General features: G+C 38.1%; 1 non-coding gene across 1 annotated transcript; it reads left to right on the forward strand.

Annotated features, from left to right (window-relative positions):
* Positions 1–2,208: 2,208 nt before the first annotated feature.
* LOC130824678 (U5 spliceosomal RNA) lies at positions 2,209–2,325 on the forward strand. The gene has a single exon (XR_009046770.1). It is a non-coding gene; the product is annotated as a U5 spliceosomal RNA (small nuclear RNA).
* Positions 2,326–12,473: the final 10,148 nt, after the last annotated feature.

Raw genomic sequence — 12,473 nt, forward strand, 5'->3', positions numbered from 1 at the left:
TTTCTTTGGCTTACAGACTTTCTCCCACCTAATATTCCCAGGGTTCTTGGAAAGTGGAACCATACCAAAGAAAGGATCTGCTGACACTAGTGAAAAAACATCATTTGCTGCGGTTTTTTTAGCCATTATTTGCTGCGGTTTTGTCCCCAAGCAATAGTGATAGCAGCAAATGGCCTACTTTAAATGATGCGGTTAAAACCGCAGCAAAAAAGGGCATTATTTGTTGCGGTCAGGTAGAAAACCGCAGCAAATAAAAAAGAATATTTGCTGCTGTCAGGCACAAAACCGGCACAAAATCGCAGCAAATAAAGAAGAATATTTGCTGCGGTCAGGCACAAAACCGCAGCAAATAAGCAAGATACTATATATAATAATGAACTCTTTGTATAAAGTCTCAATCGTGTATATAATATAATATTATGTACGTACATATATATATATATAATATACATTAAAGTCTTAAAAAATCTATACTAATTACAATTTATCAAGGACAAAAATTACCAAGATACGCGGCAATCTTCTCTTTTATATCGCGCGTCTCTCCACTTCTCAGAGAGCGTGTTTTCCTCGGAATGTCGTATATAACCTAGAATATAATATAAAATTAAAAGATTAATAAACATTACATTTTACCAATAATAATAATTTAAGAACGTAACAAATACTTACGGCATCTAGGTTTTCGACTCCAACCTCCTTCACGGATTTTAAGATATCGTCCATGTATTTGAGAGTGTAGTAGCCGCAATCAACAGAATTAGAAGGTTTTCTAAAGCACTAAGAAAAAATAGACGTTAGTGGCAAAAAAGCATAAAAACGCATAAAATCACAACTTAGGACGTAATTTCTAGCATATGACAATGATTTTCAATTCAAACCACTTAAACACAATAATATATACCAAATAGTAATGTGTGCCAAGTTTCGAGCAAAATAAACCAAGTTTGAGCTACTTTATGCGCAAAAGTGGCAAAAACGCTTAAAAATACATAAAATAGAAACATAACATGTAATTTCAGGCATATGACTAAGATTTTCAATTCTAACCACTTCAACACAATAATATATACCAAGTAGTGTTGTGTGCCAAGTTTCGTGCAAAAGAAACCAAGTTTGAGCTACTTTATGCGCAAAAGTGGCAAAAATGCTTTAAAACGCATAAAATCGCAACTTAACACGTAATTTCTAGCATATGACTATGATTTTCAATTGTAACCACTTCAACACAATAATATATACCGAATAGTATTGTGTGCAAAGTTTCGTGCGAAACAAACCAAGTTTGAGCTACTTTATGCGCAAAAGTGGCAAAAACGCTTAAAAACACATAAAATCGCAACTTAACACGTAATTTCTAGCATATGACTATGATTTTCAATTCTAACCACTTCAACACAATAATATATACAAAATAGTGTTGTGTGCCAAGTTTCGTGCAAAACAAACCAAGTTTGAGCTACTTTATGCGCAAAAGTGGCAAAAACGCTTTAAAACGCATAAAATCGCAACTTAACACGTAATTTCTAGCATATGACTATGATTTTCAATTCTAACCACTTCAACAAAATAATATATACCAAATAGTGTGGTGTGCCATGTTTCGTGCAAAACCAACCAAGTTTGAGCTACTTTATGCGCAAAAGTGCCAAAAATGCTTAAAAACCATTAAAATTGCAACTTAACACGTAATTTCTGGCATATGACTATGATTTTCAATTATAACCACTTCAACACAATAATATATACCGAATAGTGTTGTGTGCCAAGTTTCGTGCAAAACTAGGGCTGGCAAAAGCTGACCCGACCTGCTAACCTGATCTGATACCGACCCGAAATTAGCGGGTTTTGGTTTAGATTTTTGACCCAATTAATTAGATGGGTCAACCCGACCTGATCTGTTTATTAAATGGGTTAGGTTCAGGTCTAATATTTAAACCCGAAAAAAACCTGTTTAACCCATTTAATAAATTTAAGATTTGCCAAATACTTCGTAAAACTAAGATAATACCAATTACCATGTATTGAGGGATTTGTCAACTGAAGATGACTTTAATAAGAAAGGAAGTTGTCACACATCGGCTAAGGGATTTGTCAGCTGAAGATGACTTTCAATAAGAAAGGAAGTCGTCCCACATCGGCTATGAAAGATACTAATAAAAGAAAAATCCTTTAAATCACTTCCACAGATCTCATACTAACTTATGCAGCCACGCAGTGAGCACAAAGCGAACTATTCTTTCGCCTTTTACTAAAGAATACCGTGTGCTCGCTTCATTAAATGGAATACGTTTATTTTTTGAGGAAGCCTTTAATTAAGGTTAAATGGGGCAAATGACCTGAAATATATGGATTTAATGACCTAAAAAAAAAGCAAGTTAAATGGGTTATTAGCAGGTTGACCCGATTTGCTACAGATCAGGTCGGGGTTTTAAATTTTTACCCATTTAATTAAATGGGTCAGGTTTAGGTCAAGGGTTTATTGACCCATTTATATATGACCCAAACCTAAAAATGACCCAACCCGACCTGTTTGACACCCTATGCAAAACAAACCAAGTTTGAGCTACTTGATGCACAAAAGTGCCAAAAACGCTTAAAAACCCTTAAAATCGCAACTTAACACGTAATTTCTAGAATATGACTACAATTTTCAATTCTAACCACTTCAATACAATAATATATACCAAATAGTGTTGTGTGCCAAGTTTCGTGCAAAACAAACCATGTTTGAGCTACTTTATGCGCAAAAGTGCTAAAAACGCTTAAAAACGCATCTAATCGCAACTTAACACGTAATTTCTAGCATATGACTATGATTTTCAATTCTAACCACTTCAACACAATAATATATACCAAATAGTGTTGTGTTCCAAGTTTCGTGCAAAACAAACCAAGTTTGAGCTACTTTATGCGCAAAAGTGCCAAAAACGCTTAAAAACGCATAAAATCGCAACTTAAAATGTAATTTCTAGCATACGACAATGATTTTCAATTATAACCACTTCAACACAATAATATATACCAAAAAATATTGTGTGCCAAGTTTCGTGAAAATCTGATACAAATGTGGTTGTACCAAATGAAGATACCAAAGGAGCCCATCCAAGGCTGCATAGGCTGCATACAGAGCTCACAAAACAGGTCATGGCTTTAGAACAGCACAGCAGCAAACTAGCGACCAGACCACCTTGCACGACACGCGGAGACCAAACCTATGCATCCAAGACCTAGGCTAAAGTGGAAATGGAATCTTGGTACTTGGATCTAGCTATCAAGGTCCTAAAACCATTCTAACAATCCCCGTGGACTCCTAGAAGCTGAGATGTAATAGCACGTGCGATTTAATTAGGCGTGTACTAATATAGCCGTTATGTTAGTTGAGAGCTCTATATAAGGAGAGCCTCACCTGTGTAATAAACGTTGAACAATTTATGTTTCAGATTTAATCAAAGTAATATAGAGGTATTTAAGAACATTAATCCTTGGTTCTATTTGTGGTTGTTTCGTGTTCTTTTCATGATCATTTGTAGTTTTTCTCTATGTCATTAATCAAAGTTTCCGCACAACATTAATCCTTGCATAACCAAGGCCTTAATCAGCCCCGGTTTCGCATCAAAATCAAAATCGCAACTTAACACGTAATTTCTAGCATATGACTTTTCAATTCTAACCACTTCAACACAATAATATATACCAAATAGTGTTGTTGCCAAGTTTCGTTCAAAACAAACCAAGTTTGAGCTATTTTATGCGCAAAAGTGGCAAAAACGCTTAAAAACGCATAAAATCGCAACTTAACACGTAATTTCTAGCATATGACTATGATTTTCAATTCTAACAACTTCAACACAATAATATATACAAAATAGTGTTGTGTGCCAAGTTTCATGCAAAACAAACCAAGTTTGAGCTACTTTATGCGCAAAAGTGGCAAAAACGCTTTAAAACGCATAAAATCGCAACTTAACACGTAATTTCTACCATATGATTATGATTTTCAATTCTAACCAATTCAATAGAATAATATATACCAAATAGTGTTGTGTTCCAAGTTTCGTGCAAAACAAACCAAGTTTAAGCTACTTTATGCGCAAAAGTGCCAAAAAAGTTTTAAAACGCATAAAATCGAATTTGTGTAACTTTATTGCTGTCCATTTTTCCATTTGTCCCATTTGTAGATCCTATTTTTCCACGCACTTTTTTCATTGTGCTGAAACGCATGGGAAAAGTAATACTATTTATATATATATATATAACACTTAATTAAATCAAATTGGTAAAATAATTAATATTACGTACGCATTCTACAACACTTTGAATTTTGTGTTGCGAGGCGGGCTTTGAGTTTTTGGTAATGAGTCGAAGACGTGCACAACATTCGTTAAAGGAAATATGACTAAAAGTATCCAATGCAAACTACAAACGCAAATTTAAAATCAACAAATTAGAGATTAGGTGACTTTAAAAATCAAAAGATAAGTTCAATTTCAAAAATAAAAATTACTCTTCCATATATAGAGCCAGAATGAACGTGTGTTTAAATGCAAGGGAATTAGTCAAAGCAGTCTCAATGTATGCTCTGACGTCATCTAGATCATTTACACATTTAGTACCCGAAATCGACTCAGAATAAAACCATCCAGTTTTTATTGGAGGTTCGCAAGAATGTAGCTCCTCGTAAGCCGCACTAAACTTACGAATAAGAAAATTTTGTTAGTAATTCGGTTATTAAAACGATTAAACAATAATGCCTAACTTGTAAGATAATGAGTATCACCTCATGTAGACATGGAAAAGAGCTACGTTCAGCATCTCTCCTCTCAAACATTGCCCAATGTCACTAGGACCAATAATTACAAACGGGCTCTCTAAAGAGCAGTATTGGTCCTTCAGTAGGTTTAGAAGGATTGGGTCCTCCTCACGCAGGCGAGATGCACAAGTGTGCAGCCATTTGCAATCTTAAGAGAGACCTTTTAGCTCCGCATCAGTCAAAATTGGAGTGCTTGGCATTGACTTTGACCCAGTCGACACCTTTGCTGAGGAACTAATCTCTCTCCAACATCCCTTTGGACTCTTTTGCTATTTCAATTTATACAATTAAATTAGTGTAAGCATGCAATTAAAAAAATAAAAATAAATAAGGTACAAATGATTCTTACCATGCTAGTGAATCGGACCCAAGCGTATGACCATGTGACGAAACTACCTAGGGCGTTTGATAGTTTCTCAAGGCTCCATTCTGGCATTGGAACCAGGAGTGAGAAATCTTCAAACCCCTTTACAATAGTTTCCACGGTCACACTGATGTGGCCACTTGTAACAGGCATCGAATGCACTGTTTGGCCCTCTTTGGTTGGCTGAGCCACACCATATGCAACCTCAGTTAAGTCGTCATCACTAGCAACACCTAACTGAGGCAGCAAAAGAGAACAAGGAGTCGCCTCCTGAAAATTGTGTCGTCTAGTATAATAAGCATCATAATAAAATATTAAAACGCGTTGCAATTTAAATTACTAAGTGCTTATATATTTAAAAACTATGTACCCGTAGCACTGGCTCCGGAGTTGGCTCTGGATTTTGAGCAACGTAGTTTATGGTCTCCGGTGTGGGGTTTTCCCTTTCAGGGAAAGTAATGGGATGGGGTGCTACGGGGGTAATGGGCTCGGGTGTTGGTTCGACCAAAGCATTAGGATCCCCATGTTGACTTTCCTGATCCTCGACAATCAGGTTTGCCAAGTTAACAATGGGTGCTCCCATCTTCTGCAACAAGACGGCCAGTTTGGCGAGAACGTCCTTCGTAATCTCTGCTCGGAGGGTTGCTACTTCATCCCGCAGCGTTGTTCGGGATTGAGTAGCAACACACTCTTTGCCGAATGCCTTCTGTAACCCCACGCGGACTCCTCCTTTTCCGACTACCCGCCCACTGTGGTCTTTCCCTAAGACCATATGCAATGCGTCAACATTGCCTCTTTGGGTGAACTCCCCCGTAGTTTCTTTTTCCTTCCAGCCCATCTGTTCAAATAAAAAGTGACATATATAGTAATTAGTATAAGTAAATCAAAGCCAAAGAATACAAAACAAATCAAGAATATACTTAATAATTTCAAAACTTACCACAGCATCAGCAACCTTCTTCGTTCTCGGATCATTAATGGTAAATTTACCACTTGCATCTCGAGAATGAAGCCCGCAATACTAATCACGCACCCGTTCTCCAGCAGGATTATTCACGGATGCGGAGGTAGTCGTAGATGTGGGCGTGGATGAACTGTGATTGGGGTATAAACCCGCATCTACCCACTCTTTTCGGACCTCATCGTACGTTTTCTGGCCCAAGCGATGGTAAAACTTCCTTTTGCTTGCAGAATCAGAAGCTTTACCACGCATTTTCTAATTAATCAATAGAAATGGAATGTCATGTATTAGTTTAATGACTGAATCAAAAGAAGTAAATTCAAATCAAAAACTATAATACAATATGAAATACTTACAACTTCTATGGGAGTTGTTCTTTTGGCAACAAAGGCCTCCCAATCCCTCTTTGATATGTGACCCCATATTTCGTAGGGCATTTTCGAAGGTGCTTGCTCTCCACCTTCGTTTCCCGTTTTGACCTTTTTGGTCGTACGGGCACGCCTCTTCATAATCCAGCCAGTTACTAGCTTGGATTTGAAATCTCTGAATCTTTCAGCAACAGCTGAAAGAAACACATTCTTCTTGTCCTCATCGCTCTCGATGTCGAAAAAATTCTACAAAGAAAAGTTATATTTATTACTGTCAATTAAATTAATTTTAAAATGAAACTAAATGAATAAAAATAGTAAAGTTGCTTACCATAGTATCATTCCATAGAGAGTTCTTCAAACCCTCTGGAACCTCGTTCCATGCGTGCAATATGGAAATCTTGCGGATACATAGGCCCACTTGTTTTCCATATTGCCTATGCCATTTTCCGCAGGGGTTGACCCAATGCATTGTATTTCAAATGCATGGGTTCTATGACTTTGAGGTTATTTCGTAGGACCTCGCCCTTTTCTTTTCTTACTGGTAGTGGGAGCATCCATTGGTGGGGCGTCTTCAATCTCAAAATCATTGTCAATTGGTAGAGCGTCTTCAGCCATACGCTCGTATCTCACAATTTTGTCCTCTTCACTGTCGTAACTATAATGCTCATTATCCGAGGTCTCAATCTCGGGGACAATTTCGTCTCTGAATAGATGCATTGTATATCCGTACCTGAAAGAGTATGAATAGAAATATATTAGAACATCAGCTAAGTAATATTAAGAATATGACTATGATTTACAATTCTAATACATTCAACACAATAATATATAACAAATAGTGTTCTGTGCAAAGTTTCATGCAAAACAAACCAAGTGCCAAAAAAACTTTTAAAAGCATTAAATTCATACCTTGTGAATCACTTAATTCAAATGTATTCCTTGCGTGTGATCTACACGCATATAACCAACATCTACATCATCTACATCATCTTGATCCACTGATTTTGATTTGATAAATGGAGGGGAGTCTTCAAAAGCTTCATATTCTTCCTCATCCTCAACATCACCTATACCAAGAATGCTTCTTTTTTCCAATACAACAATAGACCATTTTTTATCAGACGGGTCTACAATGTAGAATACTTACTTGGCTTGTGTGGCTAGTATGAATGGCTCCTCACTATCACACAAACGAGCTAAGTCTACAAGAGTGAATCCACAACGGTCGTCATTTTTTATGCATCGTCGATTATTATCTACCCACTTACATTTGAAAAGACCAATATTGAAAGTGGAGTAGTCAAGCTCCCATATTTCCTGTACCCGCCCGTAGTATACCAATTTAGCATCAACCGGCGCTTGATCCTTCGCACTCGCGTAAAATGTAGATGACGCCAAAATAGAAACCCCACTATTCTGTAGATAAGATGACTTCTTGTCTTGACCCTCAGTCCAAAATGTGAAGCCATTGACATCGTAACCCTCATATTTGTTGACATCATCACGCGTACCAAAAGCTAACCACTTAACAATTTCGAATACACCCTTGAGTTCTTCGCATATTACTCGATTATGAAACCAATTAATAAAAGTCTTGTTATGCAACTGCATAAAGGCTCTATCCCCTTTAGAAGGATGTTTTGCGCGCAATATATCAAAATGCTCACTCAAAAAAGGATGAACTTCTGGAATATGATGCAACACATACAAGTGTGCTTGTAGAAGGTTGTCTCGAGGAGGTGTGACCGATTTAGAGCCAATTGTTCCTTTTCCCTCAAGCTTTCCTTAATGTCTAGAGGTGGGAAGTCCAATAGGCTTTGCCATGGCCAAATACTCGGCTATAAAGTTACTAATCTCATCGCTCACAGTGCCTTGAATCATACACCCCTTGGGTTGTGCTGGATTCCTCACCTTGTTTTATAAAACACCCATGTGTCTTTCAAAAGGATAACACCACCTTAAAAAAACTGGACCCAAAAGCTTGATTTCACGAACCATTATGTCAAAGAAAGAAGGAGGAAAATACATCTCAAACTTGCATAAAGTTACAATCACGTCGAGTTGAAGTGCATCAAGTTTAAAGGGATCAAAAACTTTACTAAAAATTGTGTTGAAGAACGAACATAGCTCGGTAATAGCATATCTCACATGTTTTGGTAGTATTCCACGGATTGCAATTGGTAAGAACACTTGCATCATTACATGACAATCGTGAGATTTCATGCTTCCAACTTCTGCTCACCATTTAGGCTCACAAATCTCTTCATGTTGGATGAGTACCCAGACGGAACCTTAATGCCATACAAACACTCACAAAATGTCTGCTTCTCTGCTTTGGACAATGTGTAGCAAGCTGGAGGCAAATAAACTTTTTCATTACTCATCTTCTTCTTACTGCCACCAACTTCATCAGCTCTATTTCTTTTCTTACTCACCTTAACATGTGCTCAAAACTCCAGACGAAGACCCTGACATTCAAACCAATCTCGCACGGCACTAACATCCATTGTCTTACTCTGAATGTTCATGAGAGTCCCGAGTATGGCATCGCATACATTTTTTTCTATATGCATAATGTCAAGACAATGCCTAACCTGTAGATCTCTCGAATACGGAAGCTTCCAAAAGATTGATTCTTTTTTCCATAATCGGTCTTCACCCCCTTGCACTTGCCCCATTTTACCAAATACAATCTAAACTCTCTTAACCTGTTCATAAACCTCATAACCGGTCAACGGTCGACGAGCTACACGGTCCTCAACCTCCCCGTTGAACAACTTCTTCTTCTTACGATATTGGTGGTCTCGTGGGAGGAACTTTCGATGGTGCATGAATACGTGTTTGCACTTAGGAATCCACGTTGGTTCCATGTCATCGATACATATTGGGCATGCTTTCTTCCCTTTATTCTTATACCCCAATAAGTTGCGATATGCCGAAAAATCATTAACGGTGCATAAAAGCATTGCACGCAAGGTGAACTCTTCATTAGCATATGCATCAAACATTGAAACGCCTTCATCCCACATCTTTCTCAAATCCTCAACGAGAGGTGCAAGATATACATCTATGTCATTGCCAGGTTGTTTAGGACTCAAGATAAGAAGCGAAAGCATAATGTACTTACGCTTTATATACAGCCAAGGTGGCAAATTATAGATCATTAAAAGTACCGGCCAAGTACTATGTTGAGAACTAAGATTGTCGAATGGGTTCATTCCATTCGTACACAGTCCAAGCCTTAAATTACGAACCTCATCTCCAAAAGTCTTATGCCACCTATCAATACTCTTCCATTCCGGAGAATCAGATGGATGTGTGAGCAAGTGACCTTTCTTCACCCTATTTGCATGCCACCTCAAATTTGACGCATCTTTATTTATAGAAAACAAGCGCTTAAATCTAGGTATTAATGGAAGATACCACAATACCTTAGCCGGGGGCCCTTTAGCATCCCGAGCCCCTTTACACTTGTAGCGCGATAACCCACACCTAGGACACTCTTCTAAGTTCTCGTTTTCATTCCGATACAACACACAATCATTCGAATACGCATGAATCTTCTGGTACTGTAAACCGAAAGGACACATGAGCTTTTGGCATAACATGTCGACTTTATTTGGAAGTTCATTTCCCTCAGGAAGCATCTCACCTAACGCTTCTAATAACATTGTGAAACTAGCGTCACTCCAATTAAACTTTGACTTAATGTTGAAAATTGTCAACACTGCTATTAGTTTGGTGAACTTTGTACATCCAGGGAACAAAGGCTTTTGAGAAGCCTCTGTCAACAAGTCAAAAACACGAGGACGTTTTCCTAACTCATCATCGACTCGCTCCATCATCTCAACAACACGATTTATATCCTCATCGACATTCTCTTCATCTGTCTCATACCCATCAACATGATCTACTATATCCTCATTGACATCGGCCACATTATTGACGTCCTCAACAACACTTTTCTCTTTGTAAACTCCCTCCTCACCATGCCAAACCCAAACATGATATTGAGGCCTAAACCCACGTCGAAGTATGTGCTCCCTAAGGATATCAACACTATCTACCTTTGATACATTGCCACAACTGACACATGGGCAATAAAAACAAACTCCCCCCGTCCTAACTTGATGTTCAATCGCAATACTAGTACAATAATCAAGGATGCAAAGCAAGGCTATGATTCATATTCAAGCAATGAAGCAGATCCAAGAATAGAAGAGGAAGAAATAGAACTCAAAGCTACAACATAGCAGAGCACAACAACAACTGACGAACAGCTGACCTTGCACATCTTTCCCAGATCATCCAAGAAGGACTCAGAGGCCATGGAATATGAAAATGGAATCTTGGGACATGGAACATCATACCTTGACTCTAGAACATTGCTATACATCAAGGAAAACTCACTGAAATCAGCTGTGAAGGACAGCCAGTCAGCAGGCTGCTTAGAACAGAAGGGAACGAACCTGCTGACCAGCAGACCTTGGGCTTCATGTCTAGAACGTATCTTGACTCCTTGGAGGATTCTAAGAATAGAAATGGAATCTTTACACTTGGATCTATGTACCATGATTCAAGGATACTAATACCAGCCATTGGAAGAACCCAAGAAGAGTAGATGAAGGTAGCTCAGTCAGCAGCTGGTTCAAACAAAACAGCATTGATCTTCTGACTAGCATACCTTGTGAGTCATGTCTAGATCGTACCTCCTGACCTATGGGGCCACCAAGGGTAGAAATGGAATCTCTACTCTAGGATCTTGCTACCAGCGCTCTTAGTGACCATTATCAACCTTTGGAAGAGCACACGAAAGTGAGTGGAAGGTCACCCAGTCAGCAGCCTTCTGTCAGGATTATACTTAGCTTGTTTTTTATGTTTTTAATGTGCACATGTTTTGCACGTGGCTTTAAATGACCGTTATGATTAGTTATCTGAGTCATTAGCATCCTTATGGTATTTTCCCCACCCCTCACGTCTATAAATAAAGGGCCTTAGCCTTGTGAACAGACAAGTTATGAATGATAAAATTTCAGAAATTCACTAAGTGTTTTTCCTTGTAATTGCCTTGCAATTGGGTTACTTAGGGCCAGTTTTGCCCTTCAAGGTTGTGCGTATTCTTGTGTGTTCATCAAGACACCACTCCTCCCCATCCATAGATGTTGTTAACTCCCTTGCAGATCAAAGGAGGAAGCGTAGAGTTGAGTGATTAAGGAGTCCGGCAGTCCGGTTCTTACACCTATTCTTTGTGTCAGTTTCTTGGAATATCCCTTATGTTTGCGTATTAAATCCAATTCGTGCGTAATTTCTTCAACCACCATGCGTAATTGGATCAATTGGTATCAGAGCCTTAAAGTCCTTGGGGTTCATAATTCAATCGGTTTTGATGAGAAACAACAGAAAAAAGTCGCAAAAACAAGAAGAAACAGAAGCTGTCAGAAACTGATTACATTTGGTGTCGAAAGCAGTAGTGTTTTGGGGATCGTATTGTGATTTGTTTTCAAAACTGTTTTTACACGGTATTTCGGATTGAGTTGGGAAACTTTTGGCTTTGGAATCATTAGATTTGGCGTTGTGGTTAAGGAGATATGAATTTTTCTTTACAGACTGCCCAAAACTGATGAAATCCGGGTACCTTGGTAAGTTGTCTTCGAAAACCTATCAAGATTCTTTTATTTTACTTTCATCTTTCACCAAATTATCAATACCTATCCTAAATTCATTAAACCATATCATTTGTGCACTATTTCTTACGTTTCATAGGTTTCTTGATTGACCCATTTCATTGTTGTTTCTCAAAGTACAGGAGAGCCTCATTTGTATTTGTCTTCTGTATTTTCATTGTGTCTCCTTCATTTTTGAGTCTTTTTCTTTTTTTCACTTTGGGTATTTTTGAGTCTAGTTTTTGTTAAGCCTTGTGGTGTAGTCATTGGAGTTGTGGAAAAAAAGATGCGCAAGTGTTTT

Source organism: Amaranthus tricolor, chromosome 9, assembly GCF_026212465.1.
Source record: "Amaranthus tricolor cultivar Red isolate AtriRed21 chromosome 9, ASM2621246v1, whole genome shotgun sequence".
Classification (NCBI taxonomy): Eukaryota; Viridiplantae; Streptophyta; class Magnoliopsida; order Caryophyllales; family Amaranthaceae; genus Amaranthus; species Amaranthus tricolor.